Raw genomic sequence first — 15,762 nt, forward strand, 5'->3', positions numbered from 1 at the left:
ATGTCTTCCTAGGAGGAGGATGGGGAGATTCGTGCACATGTTGCATATAATGGGAGTACTAGTAGAATAAGTGAAATTGGGCTTGAACTTTATCCTCTTTCTGAGTATGACTTTGACGATGGCTTACCACATGCTCTTGTAGATTTTCCAAATTATGCTGAGAAGTGGGGTTGGCTGGAAGAGAAAAGAGTTTCAAGTTCAGGCATCTTAAGACATAGATACTTGTATCTTCCAAAGCATTTTAAGGCTCCAAAAGGCGGATAGAAAAATGGTTTTCACAGTAAGATTTCGGTTGAAGAGTATCTCCATTCTGAGTATCCTGACATGAATAAACCAATTTTTTCCGCATGTAGTTGGATGATTCCTTCGAAGAAGTCGCCAAGCTTAAAAGGCTAGCTTTTTGGTATATAACATGTAGATATTTATTCGGTTGTTTGCGTCAATTAAAAAAAATTAACACATCTTTTTATTGACCTGATGCGTAATTTGTTTCTTTTAATCGAATATTGATTTTGACTGAGATATGATAGAGAGGACTACATCTTAAGGGACAGAATTGCAGTCTTTACTGCCTGATTTTCCTATAAGAGCCAATACTTGTAAGGCTGGTAACGAAATTTGTAGAAGTTTATCAAAAGAAAATCCTTTTCCAGCCATGTTTTATGATATTTGTTGCACTGGACCTATTTTTGGCGACTATGATGGGTACAATTATGTTCAATGTGAAGCAACAATAGATGAATATATATGTGGACCTATTTCCCATCTAGACTGTGTTCTACGATCTTACATGGCTGGGAAAGTTAGAGGAAGCATCAATTTGAATGCATAATATTTTATGTCGATACTGTGATTGAAGGATGGATTTGGTTCGACATGCTCTAAAGCATATGAATACTTGCACATCTGTTTCTTCTCGTGCTGACATTGAAATGATTTTGAATGTTGGCATTTGTATTTTGTGTGCCTCTTAAAAAAGAAGTGGAAAAGAGTTGTTGCATGATATTGTATCAATCAAGGCAAAGGTATAGCTAATTGATGAATTGGAGTTTTTTTCCATATGATGCTATCTGTTTTCCTTTTAAGGCTTACAGTTAGTAGAATGACTAATTTGATAATAATATCTTCTTAGGAAAGGAGTTTGCATTCAAGATGCATTCGAAAAGGAAGGTTGTGTGGATAGCAATGGTAACTTCTCTCCCCTCTCATTATCTTGTTTGTGTTGATCAGTTACTTTGACTTGAATATTTGTACCTCAGCAAGACATTTCAGTATATGCAAAGGTTTTTCTCTTTCAATAATTGTTGTCTATTTCAAAACATAAATATATAAATTTGTTGGTTTTTTCAAGTTAACTACACTACCATTTAGATGATTAGATTAAAGAAACTTATTTTATAAGGTGTAAAGAGAGAAAACAATTGATACAAATATTGTTTTACTTGTTCGAATCACCAATGTCAACCTAATCAAGTCCCTTTGTTTTCCTTAGAGCTTAAATGTTTGCAATTAGATAAATAGCCTATTTTGAACTCCTTGACATGAAAGATTACTGTTCACTTGTTGGTAACATCCTTTACTCCTATAATTTTCTAATCTATCCTGTTTTTTTCTTTTAGTTAGATCGATTAAATTCAATGTTTTTACAAGGTTAAATAGCGAAGCTAGGATATGCGTGTTATATTTTTTTTCCATCATTGGAAAAGTCATTCTTCCTTGATTCTGATAAGGTGTGCGTACATTCATTTATAAATCTTCCTTCATTCTTGTAGTGTGTGACTTCCATCTATGATTAGATATGCTTTCTTTTCACAGATTTTTGATGTATCTCTTTTTTTCTTGCACAGATCATTTAATGTAGTGTAATTATTACAACATATAGTTAATAGAGCTAACAATATGTGTTATATCATTATGCCTTAAGCTATACTACTAAGATTTACTGGAGCGTATTAATAGGGCTTCTATATCAAGATATTTTTCTTATTGTGCTTGTTATTCTTCTTACTATGCTAGAAGTGAACCATATGCCAATTTAAACTGATCAATTGTGAGAAATGACTATGTTTAAGGAAAAACTCTTCTTCTTGAATTAGGTTCCTTATACATTTACTTTACTCGCGCCGTTCATTATAAATTTGCGGCACTAATGTTGGAGTTGGACTTTTTTGTATGCATGTGGATGAATTCCTTAGTTAATTAATAAGTAGATTAATTTCTTTTACTCAGTTGTCTTACCAACTAAGAACTTGTAGGTTGTTCTCACCGCTACTTCTGAATCATTTTTAATGCAGATTCTAGTTAGGGTACTCCTCGTGGTGGCTGATCATTTCTAGTTTTGAAGATCTTTTCAAAGTGGTAGTGAGATCATGTTTTTTGATTACCATTAGTTGCATGTGACATTTTCAGTCCTTATTTTTTATCAGAGACTTATGATTTGTTTCATACTCTTAAGTTGTATTCGATGATCTTTATACCTATGCTACCTGGTTTTTTGGATATTCTTTGTTGTTCTTTTCTTTCGTGTGTTGCATGACTACCTTTTTTAGAGTCTCGTATATCTGTGTATTATTTTCGGCTTACACATTTTTTCTGATTGGGGGGGGGGGCCGTTGGAGTGTCTACCATCATAACCTCGACTTGTTGATAATGAAACAATGTGTGTCTATATGACAAAGGACATATTTAAAGTGACTCGAACACTCCTATCTCCAATACCACCTTCCATTATTCGTTGAGAAGAGCAAATCTTGTATTGTTTATTTAAAGTAGAACAAATACGAAAATTCCATTAAACTACACGTCTTTTTTAGTTATCATATCTAACTATATCTCAATTTCATTATGATGCAAATAACATCAATAAAATTCGAAATATTAAATGTTGAATAACTGCACGTAGATGTGTTCATGGGTCGGTTATTAATAAAAAACAAAATAACTCCAAATTAATCTATTTTAAAATTAGTAAAACCAAACCAAATTTATGTTTATCAACCTTCGTGTTCACAGTTCCACGAAGGCAGTGACCACCCAACTCGAAAAGGGCTACCTCAGAAAAAATTCCCTACTTGTGGTAGAGTGAATACTACCTACTATGGAGTCTTCGAGGCTCTCCCACATTAATAGCTAGATTTTGCAGTGTGGAAGAATGAATATTTAGAGTCCCCGAAATTTGTATAAGAAAGTTATTGCTGGTCTTAGGAAATGGATAACTTTTGAGTGGAGTTAGGTGGAAATGTTCATTATGTTCTTTGTATATTAAAATGTAACATGGAAGCAGAATGTATTGATTGCTATTTATAAATAGTTGATCTAGAGTTAGCAAATGGTTTCAACAGGACTGATAGGGAAATTATAGTACGGGCCGAACGAGATTCATAATATAAATTTTGAGATAAATACTAGAATGCATACTAAGATTCAAATATATGATACAACATATTTTGAACCCCATTTGCCTCTACACTTGTATCTTCCCTGAAGTCAAAAGGGGATTTATCAATTTATATATAACTAGAAGATTATGTTTGCCTTAATAACACACTATAATTTTCTGATGAGTGGGATTAAATAATCAACATTGTAAATACCTAATTCCACCACGTAATAATAGTGCTAACTATTGCTACCAACCTATTCTAAATGAATAAGTTTAATTAAATATATAGGCTTAGTTTATTGTTTTCTTATAAAATTAGGGTGGAATTAAATTCAATAATAGTTGCTAACTACTAAATGTAAAGACCCATTTAGTCGTTTTGAGTACAGAGCTTTTTATTCTTATAAAATACGTATTTTGGACTATTCATAAGTACATTTTTGAATTTATTGGGGTAGTTTTTATAACTTTTTTTAGTTGGTGGTTAAGAAAATAAATGTAGACTTAATAATGGGTTACTTTCACACTTTTATAATTTGTCTTACATAATAATTTGGGAGTAAATATTCTGTAGAAAACATAAGGGTTTGAGAAAAGAGAGCGGCAACCTCCAAATCAATCGTGGGTCGTTTTGTTGGTACATTTCTTTGTAAATTACATTCTAATTTTTGAAAGAATATTGTACTACTATAGTGTCTAATATATGGAATGGATGTAAATTTTTAGTTGGTTCTTGGTCGTTATAGTTATATTAGGAAGGGAAATTTTGCAATGTGGAAATTTAAATTTGGAATTTGGAAATTTTCCACTACGTTCGTTGAAAATTTGAGAGGGAAAATGTTAGGCCATTATTGGCTAACGACGGATAAGGTTTGAGGTTATTGGTTAGGTTAGCATGACATATTATATAGATATATGTTTTTGGCTAGAGAATAATTAGAAATTATTTAAATTTTGTTTCTTAAAAGTTTAAGGACATAGTATGATTCTCTATAGTGAAGATTGATTATTCAGAACAAAATTGTGAGTAGATAATAATTTCATAACAATGATTAATTGAGGGTTATGGGAAATTATTAATTAATATGTAGAGTAGAGAGTTGATCTTGCTTCTGCAGTTTCACCTGCCGGTGGATTGAAGTTAATGAGTTCTTAGTTAGTTTCGATGTAATAGACTTTTGTTAAGGTGCTATGGTTTAATAGAATTTTTATATATTAGTATAGGTAATTAAATTTTAGGTGTATAAATGTATTATATAAACATAATTAGATTAAGTTATTGAGTAACTCTAGATATGTAAACTTGATACATTAGTTGGTATAATATTTTAGGAATTTGGTTATAGTAATATGAGTGTCTACAGATTGGTTTGCTGATATCACTCAAAGTTTATCAAGATCTATTAAGAGTCTATCTATCAAATAAAATAAACCATCACCAACTTGCACCAAAGAGCTGAAGTCAAGCGAACTAGTTCCCCGTGCATTTCCTTTTCTCAATGATTTAGAATGTTTCCACTGTATCAACTATGCATAATATATGAGCAAATCAATCCGTAGATACTCATATTACTATAACCAAATTCCTAAAAATTTTACCAACTAATATATCAAGTTTAGTATTTCTCAAGTAGCAAGTGCATAGGTACTCAATAACTTAATCTAATTATTTTTTTATAATACATTAATACACCTAAAATTTAATTACCTATACTAATACATAAAAAATTCTATCAAAACCTAGAACCATAACAAAAATCTATTACATCGACAATAACTAAGAACTCATTAACCACCCGTAAGTAAAATTGCATAAGCAAGATTGACTCTCTACTCTGCATAGTAATTAATAATTTCCGATAACCCTCAATTAATAATCGTTATGAAATTATTATCTACTCACAATTTGTTCCCAAAATAATCAATCTTCACAACAGAGAATCATACTATATCCTTAAGCTTTTAAGAAACAAAATTTAAACAATTTGTAATAATTCTCTAGGCAAAAACATATATCTATATAGTAAGTCATGCTAACCTAACCAATGACCTCAAACCTTATCTGTTGTTAGCCAATAATGGCCTAACATTTCCCTCTCAAATTGTCAAAGAACGTACTTCGAAAGTACCAAATTCCAAATTTCAATGTCAATAGTGCAAAATTTCCCTTCCTAATTTAATTATAACGACCAAGAACTAGCTAAAAAAACATCCATTCCATCCATTCGACGCTATAGTAGTACAATATTTGTTTCAAAATTAGATTGTAATTTACAAGGAAATGTACCAGTAGAAAGACCCACGATTGATTTTGATGTAGCTGCTCTCTTTTCTCAAACCCTTATTTTTTCTATAGAATATTCACTCCCTAATTATTATATAAGACAAATTATAAAAAGTATGAAAGTAACCCACTATTAAGTTTACATTTATTTTCCTTGACCACCTAACTAAATAAATTATAAAAACTACCCACATTAAATTCATAAATGTAGTTATGAATAGTCCAAAATACTCATTTAGAGTGTATAGACAAGTATTTTATAAGAATAAAAATCTCTAGTACTCAAAACGATTAAATGGGTCGTTACAGTTAGTAGTTAGCACTATTAATTAATTTACTTCCACCCTAATTTTAGAAGAAAATAATCAACTTAGCCTATATATTTTATTAAACCTATTACGTAATATTTTCATAAGACAATTCCATTTAAAATAGGTTGTTAGTAGTAGTTAGCACTATTATTAAGTGGTGGAATTAGGCATTTCCAATATTGTTAATTTGACCCCTTTCATTAAAAAATTATAGTGTGTTATTAAGGCAAATATAATCTTCCTAGTTGTATGTAAATTGATAAATCCCCTTATGACGTAAGGGAAGACACAAGTGTAGCGGAAAATGTGGTTCAAAATATGTTTTATCATACATTTGAATCTTAGGTATACATTCTATTATTTCTCTCAAAATTTATATTTTGAGTATCCTTCCACCCGTACTATATTGCTCTAAGAGTCATGTTTAAACCATTTGCCAACTTTAGATAAACTATTTATAAGCAGAAATCGATACATTCTTCTTCCATGTTACATTTTAATATACAAAGAAATCAATGAACATTTGCACCTAACTCCACTCAAAAGTTATCCATTTCCTAAGACCAACAATAAATTTCTTAAAGAAATTATGGGGACTCTAAATATTAATTCTTCCACACTGCAAAAGCTAGCTATTATTGTGGGAGAGCCTCGAAGGCTCCGCATTAGGTAGTATTCACTCTACCACAAGTAGGCAACTTTTTCTGAGGTAGTCCTTTTCGAGTTGGGTGATAATTGCCTTCGTGGAACTGTGAACACGAAGGGTGATGGATATGAATTTGGTTTGGTTTTAGTAATGTCAAAATCGATTAATTCTGTGTTATCTTTTAAATTAATAACCGACCCATGAACACCTCTACGTACGGTTATTCAGCATTTAATATTTCGTATTTTATAAACTCTATTTACTTCCTAATAACAGTGAGATATAGTTAGGTATGAGAATTAAAAAAAACTACAGTTTAATGGAGTTTTCGTATTTGTTCTACTTTAAAGAAACAATACAACATTAGCTCTTCTCAAGGAATAATGAATGGTGATATTGGAGATAAATAGTGTTCGAGTCTCTCTAAATATATCCCCTATCATTTTACGCACATTGCTTCATGATCCACAAGTCGAGGTTTTGATGGCAGATACTCCAAAATAGCCATCCCCCCCCCCAAAAAAATAATATTTAAGCCAGCATAATACACATATATACGAGACTCCAAAAGGGTGGTCAGGCGACAAATGAAAGAAAAGAACAACAAAGAATATCAAAAAACCAGGTAGCATAATTATAAAGATCATCTAATACAACTGTAGAGTATGAAACACATCATAAGTCTTTGAAAAGAAATAAGGACTTGATATATCATATCAAGTAATGTAATTCAAAAACATGATCTCACCACCACTCGAAAAGATCTTTAAACTAGAAGTGATCAGCCACCGCGAGGAGCACCCTAACTAGAATATGCATTAAAAATATTAAGAAGTAGCGGTGAGAACAACCTACAAGTTCTTAGTTGGTAAGCCAACTGAGTGAATGGATTTAATCTACTTATTAATTAACAAAGGAATGCTTCCACATGCATACAAAAAAGTCCAACTCCGGCATTAGTGCCGCAAATTTATATAATAAATGGCGCGAGTAAACTAACGGCATAAGAAACCTAATTCAAGAGGAAGAGTTATGCCTAGAACAAAGTTATTTCTCACTATTGATCAGTTTAAATAGGCATAAGGTTTCTGTTCAAGGTCTACTAAGAAGAATCACAAGCACAATAACAACAATAACTTGTTATATAAGCCCATGATACGCTCCAGTAAATCTTAGTAGTATAGATTAAGGCAGAATGATAAAACACATATTGTTAGCTCTATTAACTATATGTTGTACTAATGACACTAATACTAAATGATCTGTGCAAGAAAAAAAGCGATACATCCAATATCCGTGAAAAGAATACATATCTAAACATGGATGGAAGTCACACACTACCGGAATGAAGGAAGATTGATGAACGAATGTACTAGAATCAAGGAGATTGAATCGCATAAAAATGAAATTAAGACGAGCGAGAAACCTACTAGAAGGAAAGCACACCCTATAAGATTGAAGGAAGAATGACTTTTACAATGATGGAAACAAGCTATCACACGCTTAACCTAGCTTCTCTATTTCATCTTGTAAAATCATTGAATTTAATAGATCTAATTAGTGAAAATAAAATAAAACGATAGATTAGAAAATTGTACGAGTAGAGAATGTTTCCAACAAGTGAACTGTAATCTTTCCTGTCAAAGAGTTCAAAATAGGCTATTTTATCTAATTGGAAACATTTAAGCTGTAAGGAAAATAAGGGGACTCGATTAGGATGACATTGGTGATTCGAAAAAGTAAAACAATATTTGTATCAATTGTGTCTTTTATATCTTTACACCGTAGATTATAAGTTTTTTTAATCTAATCGTCTAAACTGTAGGGTAGTTAACTTCAAAAAATCAACATATGTGTATATTTATGTGCTGAATTAAACAAAAATTATAGAAAGAGAACAACATTTGCACATACTGAAATGTCTTGCTCAGATACAAATATTCGAGTCAAAGTAACTGATTAACACAAACAATATGATGAGAGGGGAGAGAAGTTACCAGTGCTATCCACACAACCTTCCTTTTTGAATGCATCTTGAATGGAAACTCCTTTCGTAAGCTGATATTATTATCAAATTAGTCATTCTGGTAACTGTAAACCTCAAAAGGAAAACATATAGCATCATAAGGAAAAAAAAAGGTACAATTCATCAATTAGTTATACCTTGGCATTGATTGATTCAATATGATGCAACAACTCTTTTCCACTCCTTTTTTGTGAGCCAAGGAAAATACAAATGCAAACATTCAAAATCTTTTCAATGTCAGCACGAGAAGAAATAGATGTGCAGGTGTTTATAAGCTTCAAAGCACGTGGAACCAAATCCATCCTTGAATCACAGTATCGACATAAATACTGTGCATCCAAATTGATGCTTCCTCCAACTTTCCCAGCCGTATAAGCTCGTAGAGAACAGTCTAGATGGGAAACATATCCACATATGTATCCATCTATTGTTGCTTCACATCGAACATAATTGTACCCATCATAGTCCGAACCTATCGTTTTGCATCAAAGGATACATCAACAACCTCGGAAAAAATAAGGTTCATTGCAACAAATATCACAAACCATGGCCGAAAAACGATTTTTTTTTGATAAACTGCTACAAATTTCATTACCAGCCTTACAAGTAATGGCTCTTATAGGAACGTTAGACACATAAGACTGCGATTTTGATGTAGTCCTTTCTATCATATTTGAGTCAAAATCAATATTTGATTAAAAAGAAAATATATTTAGCATAAGGTCTATAAAAAGAAATGTCATGTGTTGTTTATAATTGACTCAAACAAGAGAATAAATATCTACATGCTGTACACAAAAAAGCTAACCATTTGAGCTTGCGACTTCTTCGGAAGAATAATAAAACTAAATGAGTCAAAAATTTGGTTTATATCCATGTCAAAATAATCAGACTGGAGATACTTTTCAAATGAAATCTTACTTCGAAAATCATTTTTCTATCCACCTTTTAAAGCCTTAAAATTCTTTGGAAGATACAAATATCTATCTCTAAAGGTGCCTGACCTTGAAACTCTTTTCCCTGCCCGCCAACCCCACTTATCACCAGCATTTGGAAAATTTACAGGAGCATATGGTAATCCTTCGCCATAGTAAGACTCAGAAAAAGGATAAAGTTCAATCCCAATTTCACTGTTTTCTAGAACCACTCCCATTATATACAACATATGCACGACTCTCCCAAACCTCCTCCTTGGTAGATATTTTGCTTGAAATCTCTAACGATGTTGATTCCAATAAAAGAATGAAACCATAAAAGTAAGGAAACTTCAGAAGTCCACAGTAGAAAGCAAACAATTTTGGGTATAAAATATTGGAGAAAAAAATAGCTAAAGAAGAAAAGCAAGAAGTTGGGCATATTCTCTAGGAAACAAGATAGATAATGTTTGATCAAAAGAAGTTATTCATCAAATGAAGATAAATGTTAGACCTTTCGGCATGAGCTACAAAATACTATCCTCCCAAGGAAACATCGAAGTTGATTAGTAGAATGTTTGTGTATAATGCAGCATGCCTGACATAAACACCTAAACTTCAAAGCTACCTTTGTTGTAAAAATATTACTAAGATACTTAAAAAAATACTTTTGAAGAACTTTGTAATAAACAACAAAATTTAAAGAATGTTTTCAAAACTAGAAACTTAAAACCAATAAAGAAAATAGAATCTGAATCAAATTAAAAATAATAAACAAAATATTTTCTAAAAAAAAAAAATTGACCCCATTGAATGCAAAATGTTTTCTTAAGAACTAAAGAATGGGAAGGTAGAGAGGAGAACTTGTTTATGGAAGAATACTATTTTATTAGGTTCTTCTTGCCTTCTTGGTTTGCTTGGGTTAATTACAAATGACTATGGCCACCCTTATTTATACTAGAGTAGGAATTCTTCTAGAAGTTATTCTAGATTGATCTATAATAAAAGTCAAGATGTTCTTATCTTCTAACTATCTATCAATAATCTATATTTTTCTATAATTCACTATAAATATCTACTTCTCTAGAACATCTACACAATTCCTAGATACATCAAGTACTTAAGGTACTACTCTATATAACTGTAGAAAGTTCTACTAAATATTTAGGATTATTTATACCTCCAAAAAATCATATTTGTTTTTCACACTCCCCATTAATATGATTTTCTTTGGAAACTACCCGACATTGTCATGGAGGAGCTCAAACGAAGCTTTGAGGCACATCTTGGTGAAAATCTGGCAGTTTCTTCTAGACTCCTCGTGTTGATTTAAATTATAAAGATTTTCCCATATCGAAAGATCCATGTAAATTATCTCCTTGCTGATTTCATGAACTCCCCCTTTCTCTTTGCTTCTCGACAACTACATTATCCAGAAAAACACTATCCATTTTTCGTGATGTCTCAACATCGACATCGGATACACTGCCATATTCTTTTATCATCTCCTCGGTAAATTTTTTGACAACATCAAAGATTTCAAAATTCATATCATTTGTCTTGAAGACTTCAATATCATCTTCTTCCTCTATTAATCTCTACTTTCTCCATCTGCTTTAAAAAAAATCCTCCAAGACATTAATTGTCCAGAAAAGGGCCTAAAATACCCTTGAAGTATTGAAAATGGTACAAAATTATCCTCCATCCACCTAGTGTCTCCAAAATGCCCTTTTCATCCACCTATTGGCTCCAAAATACCCTTGTCATCCACCTTTGGGTTCAAAATTGACCACTTTTTTAATTGTTTTAAAATTATAATCTTTAAATATTTTTTAAAATACTTGGCGTTCAACTATTGATTATAATTTTAATTTATTAATATAAGTTATAAACCAACCCACTACCACTCATTACTAACTAAACATCACTCAATTAATGATCCAATTATAATATCAAAATCGTCATAAACACTACTAAAACACGAATAAATTATAGATAATTGAAAATGACATCCAAAATTATTCGAGTCTGAATCAAAACCCCAATTAAATTTAGGTTGAGCCGCTTATTTAGGAGGACACTTTCTTCAAAATTGAATTAAAAATTTATGATTAAAGGTAAATAAGTAATACATCCCGAATTAATTCATGCACTTTTTTTTAAATATAATTTTATAAATATTTATGATTTGTTTTAAAACCTTTAATATATTATTTTGAAAAAAATTTACCTATGAAGTAACATCACATAATTGAAACGTAAGAATAATTAAGTTGAACATAGTCAGACTTTTAAGTTTATCGGTGATTTTAATTTAGCCACTTGAATGTATGATAATTTACTTCTATAATTTTTAAAAACACTCAATTGGCAGTAGCTTGCATTAATAATGTGACGGGTTTATTAAGAGGAATTTAATTAGTAACGGGTGGGTAATGGATTGATATATAAATTATACTAATAAGTTAAATTATAACAAATAGTTGACACCGCGTATTTTAAAAAATATTTAAATAGTTTAAATATAAAACCGTTAATTAAGTGGTCAATTTTGAACCAAAAGGTCGATGACAAGGGTATTTTGGACCCAATAAGTGGATGGAAAGGGTATTTTGGAGCCAATAGGTGGATGGAGGGTAATTTTGTACCATTTTCAATACTTTGAGGGTATTTTAGGCCCTTTTCCGTTAATTCTCCTTAATATTGCAGATGATTGAGCAAATACTTCTGCTTCCAATACATCTCCATCAATGTTTTATTTTTATATGTCTCTACTAGTACATGCAATTTCAGATATTGCCTTTTCGGGATCTTTTTTTCTATTTCTTCTATAGAGGATACTATATAACCACTTGGAATATCCTCAAAATTTCATGCTTAATGTCAACATCAGTTTCTTGCTTTCCAAGTGATCGGATATATTATATTCTGTATCCTTGATCCAATATCTTTCAAGATTGATGGAAATCATGGTATCTATTGCTCAAGCCTCAGCTACTATACCTTTTACGCACTCTTCTCCTTCTTCGGCAACTTTTTGTGCGATATTTCTTTACTTGGCTTGGAACTTTTTCTTTATGAGCCCTACTTCGCCACAACGATAACATCTGATTCAGATGCCTGACTAAATGAACAGATAAAAGATCGGGATAGCCGGATGACCTATTTTAAGAAAAGATGATCCACCTCTTTGTTATCTTCGGAGGCTAACTCGGATAGGTTAGATACAAGGAAAAGAGCCCATAAAAGAGGTATTGGATGCCCTTTCCGATGCCTTACCATAATAGTTAGAAGACTCTTTCTTCTTTCCAAGCGAGCTTGAATCACTTGAGGATCTAGAGTGAGACATATCTCTTCATTTAAAATTCCTCTTGTTGTCTACAAGAGAAGTTTCTTCTCCTTTGACAAATACACTAGACAACTACTTGGCTAGTAATTCTTGTGGCAACAACAAATTTTCAATTTTTTCCAAGGATAGCTGTTGAGACCATCAGTGAATTGACATTAAAAAATTGAATATATTCTGGTTTTAACCCACGTCTAAATATTGTTCTCATTGTGCTTCAAAAATATCCTTTTTCGGACTGAACAGAGATATCTTAAAACATAAGTTATAAATCTCAAAAAATACTCGGAGATGGAAAGGATACCTTTAGTGGTGTTAGCCGATTCATTCTCTAATATCTTTAGCCAAGATTCATTCTTCTAGTTGAACAAATGATAGAGGGTCCTCCATATTTCATGAGCTTATTTACACTTAATAATGTGATCAAATTAACCAGATGAGATTGTCCTCTTCAAAATGAACTCCGCCTTTGCATTAACCTGCTTCCACTTCTTGTATATGCTACTTCAATTATTTCGGTCCGTTAGCAGGAGGACTTGTCTCATTACCATTAACAACATCCCACAAATCCTCTCCAACAAGGTATGATTCTATGCAAGTATTCCATACCTTGTAATTGGACTTGTTTAACAAATCAACCAAAGTACATTATCACGGCTGCTAAAACCCATATAGACAAACCAGTTGAATCTACCTCTAACCCGATCTTGAAATAACACCCAAAAACCAACGTATGGTTATGGATCTGATATTGTGTAGAGAATAGCAGAAGAAAAGTGTAGTTATGAAACCTTCTGGTAGCCGAAAAATATATACTAAGATTTGAAAGATTCAACTAAAGAAGGGGAATCTATAAAGAGAACTTTTTTATGGAAGAATACTATTTTATTAGGTTGTTCTTTGTTTTCTTTGGTTATGACTATGGCCACCCCTATTTATACTAGAATAAGGATGCTTCTAGAAGTTATCATTGAACTCGCTTTGTTCCAAGAAGTTGTAGTATGTAACATTAGCATACCATCTAAATATCATTTTTAATTCAAACAGCTTTGTAATGTTTTACTTGAGCTGAGGGTCTATTAAAAACTATCTTTCTGCCTTGTAGGGGTAAAGTTTATAAGACTAGGGCTTACATATAGTTTATGACTTCCCCCATAAGTCATTGGGATGCAGTTGTTTGTATTCTGAGTTATATAAAGTCAGCTTCGAGTAAAGGACCACTCTTTGAGGATCAATGTTTCAAGCATATCATTGGATATGCAGATGTTAAATGGGCAATATCACCATCCAATGGACGTATTACATCTGAATATTGTGTTTTGGTCAAGGTAATTTTGTTTCGTGGAAGAGTAAGAAACAAAGTGTGGGTGCTCGATCTACTACAGAAGTAGAATATCAAGCAATAGTTTTAGAAACTTGTGAGTTAGTTTTGATGAAACAGTTGTTGAGAGAACTAAAAATTGAAGAAATTGATCGGCCGGAACTTCTGTGTGATAATATAGCACACCATCTCGCATCAATTCCAATATTTCATGAGAGGACTGAGCACGTTGAGATTTATTGTCACTTTGTCAAAGAATGATAATCTCAAGAGACATTGTTACAAAATCTCAACATTTAAATTTCCTCACCAAGTCCCTCACTGTTAAAGGTGGAGACTGTGATATGTTCATGGAATGTTTTCAAGAGGATCTCACCTCCTCTAAATCGTACAGTGAGGCTACCAAGGATCATGAAAAAGATATTCATCAATTGAATACCCCCTATGGATTCTTTGGACACAACAACCAAGTTCAACCTACCTCAAAGGAATCCCTCCAATCAGGGAGGAACCTCTAACATTACCATCAAAGATTCCACAACCAATATTGAAAATCTAATAACCCTTACAACTAATGTTTCCAATGTTTAGCTTCGTACCATGGATATTAGGGGAATAGGGTCCAACTATTCCTTACAAAGATTACTCCTTTTTAAACAACAATTTCATTTTCCTCTCCTCTTCCTACAAGAATATATGGTATCTTGTGATAAAATGGATAAATTTAGAAGGAAGTTTGGTTTTCATCAGGCCTACAAAAACAATTCTAACAAAATCTGGATCCTTTAGTTGAATGAAATTGATGATAAGGCCATTCATGATTGGGAGCAATATGTTTTTATCAAAGTTATTTATAATGTAGACCATATTTTTTGCTTTCAGTTATCTATGAAAAATGCACAGAGCTAACGAAAAACTGATGCGCAGAACTGAGAGTTATAGCAAATATTATCCAAGACCCTTGGGGAGCAACATACGACTTTAAATTTGTGATATCCAGTGATGAGAAATTTGGACGAAGGATTCATAGAATGGAAGAAACTTTTGATTTCATTGAATGCCCTAATAAGTGTGGTCTTCAAGATGCAGGGTTCTGAGGTTCTAAATCTTGGTGCAACAATACATACCCCATAACTCTATTAGGAAAAGATTGGACAGACTTTTCTATAACTCTTTATGCTAAGATATGTATGTTCCTAGTAATGTTTCTCACTTATCCAGAATGTTTTCGAACTGTAACGACCTGGTTAGTCGTTTTGAGCAGCAGATTTATTTCTGGAAAAAAACTGGCTAAGATTACGGACACCACGACGGACCGTCATAGGCACGACGGCCCGTCACAGATGTCTCGTTTCAGCATACTTAGAAATTCTGAAATTGGGTACTGAAAATCGACTCTCTGTAATCTGTGACGGACCTGCAGGACGTGCCGTCACATCCACGACGAGCCGTCGTAAGCTTCCGTTGCAAAACACTTCAACTCTTGAGAAATTGGTACGGGAAACGAGTCTCTGACCGTCAGGACGGAGGTG

At 32.4% G+C, this 15,762-nt stretch overlaps 1 pseudogene; it reads right to left on the bottom strand.

Moving 5' to 3' along the window:
- Nucleotides 1–8,507: 8,507 nt before the first annotated feature.
- LOC107030310 overlaps nucleotides 8,508–15,762 on the bottom strand; it is a 10,657-nt pseudogene continuing 3,402 nt past the window's right edge.

The sequence above is a fragment of the Solanum pennellii genome, chromosome 9 (genome assembly GCF_001406875.1).
Source record: "Solanum pennellii chromosome 9, SPENNV200".
Taxonomy (NCBI): Eukaryota; Viridiplantae; Streptophyta; class Magnoliopsida; order Solanales; family Solanaceae; genus Solanum; species Solanum pennellii.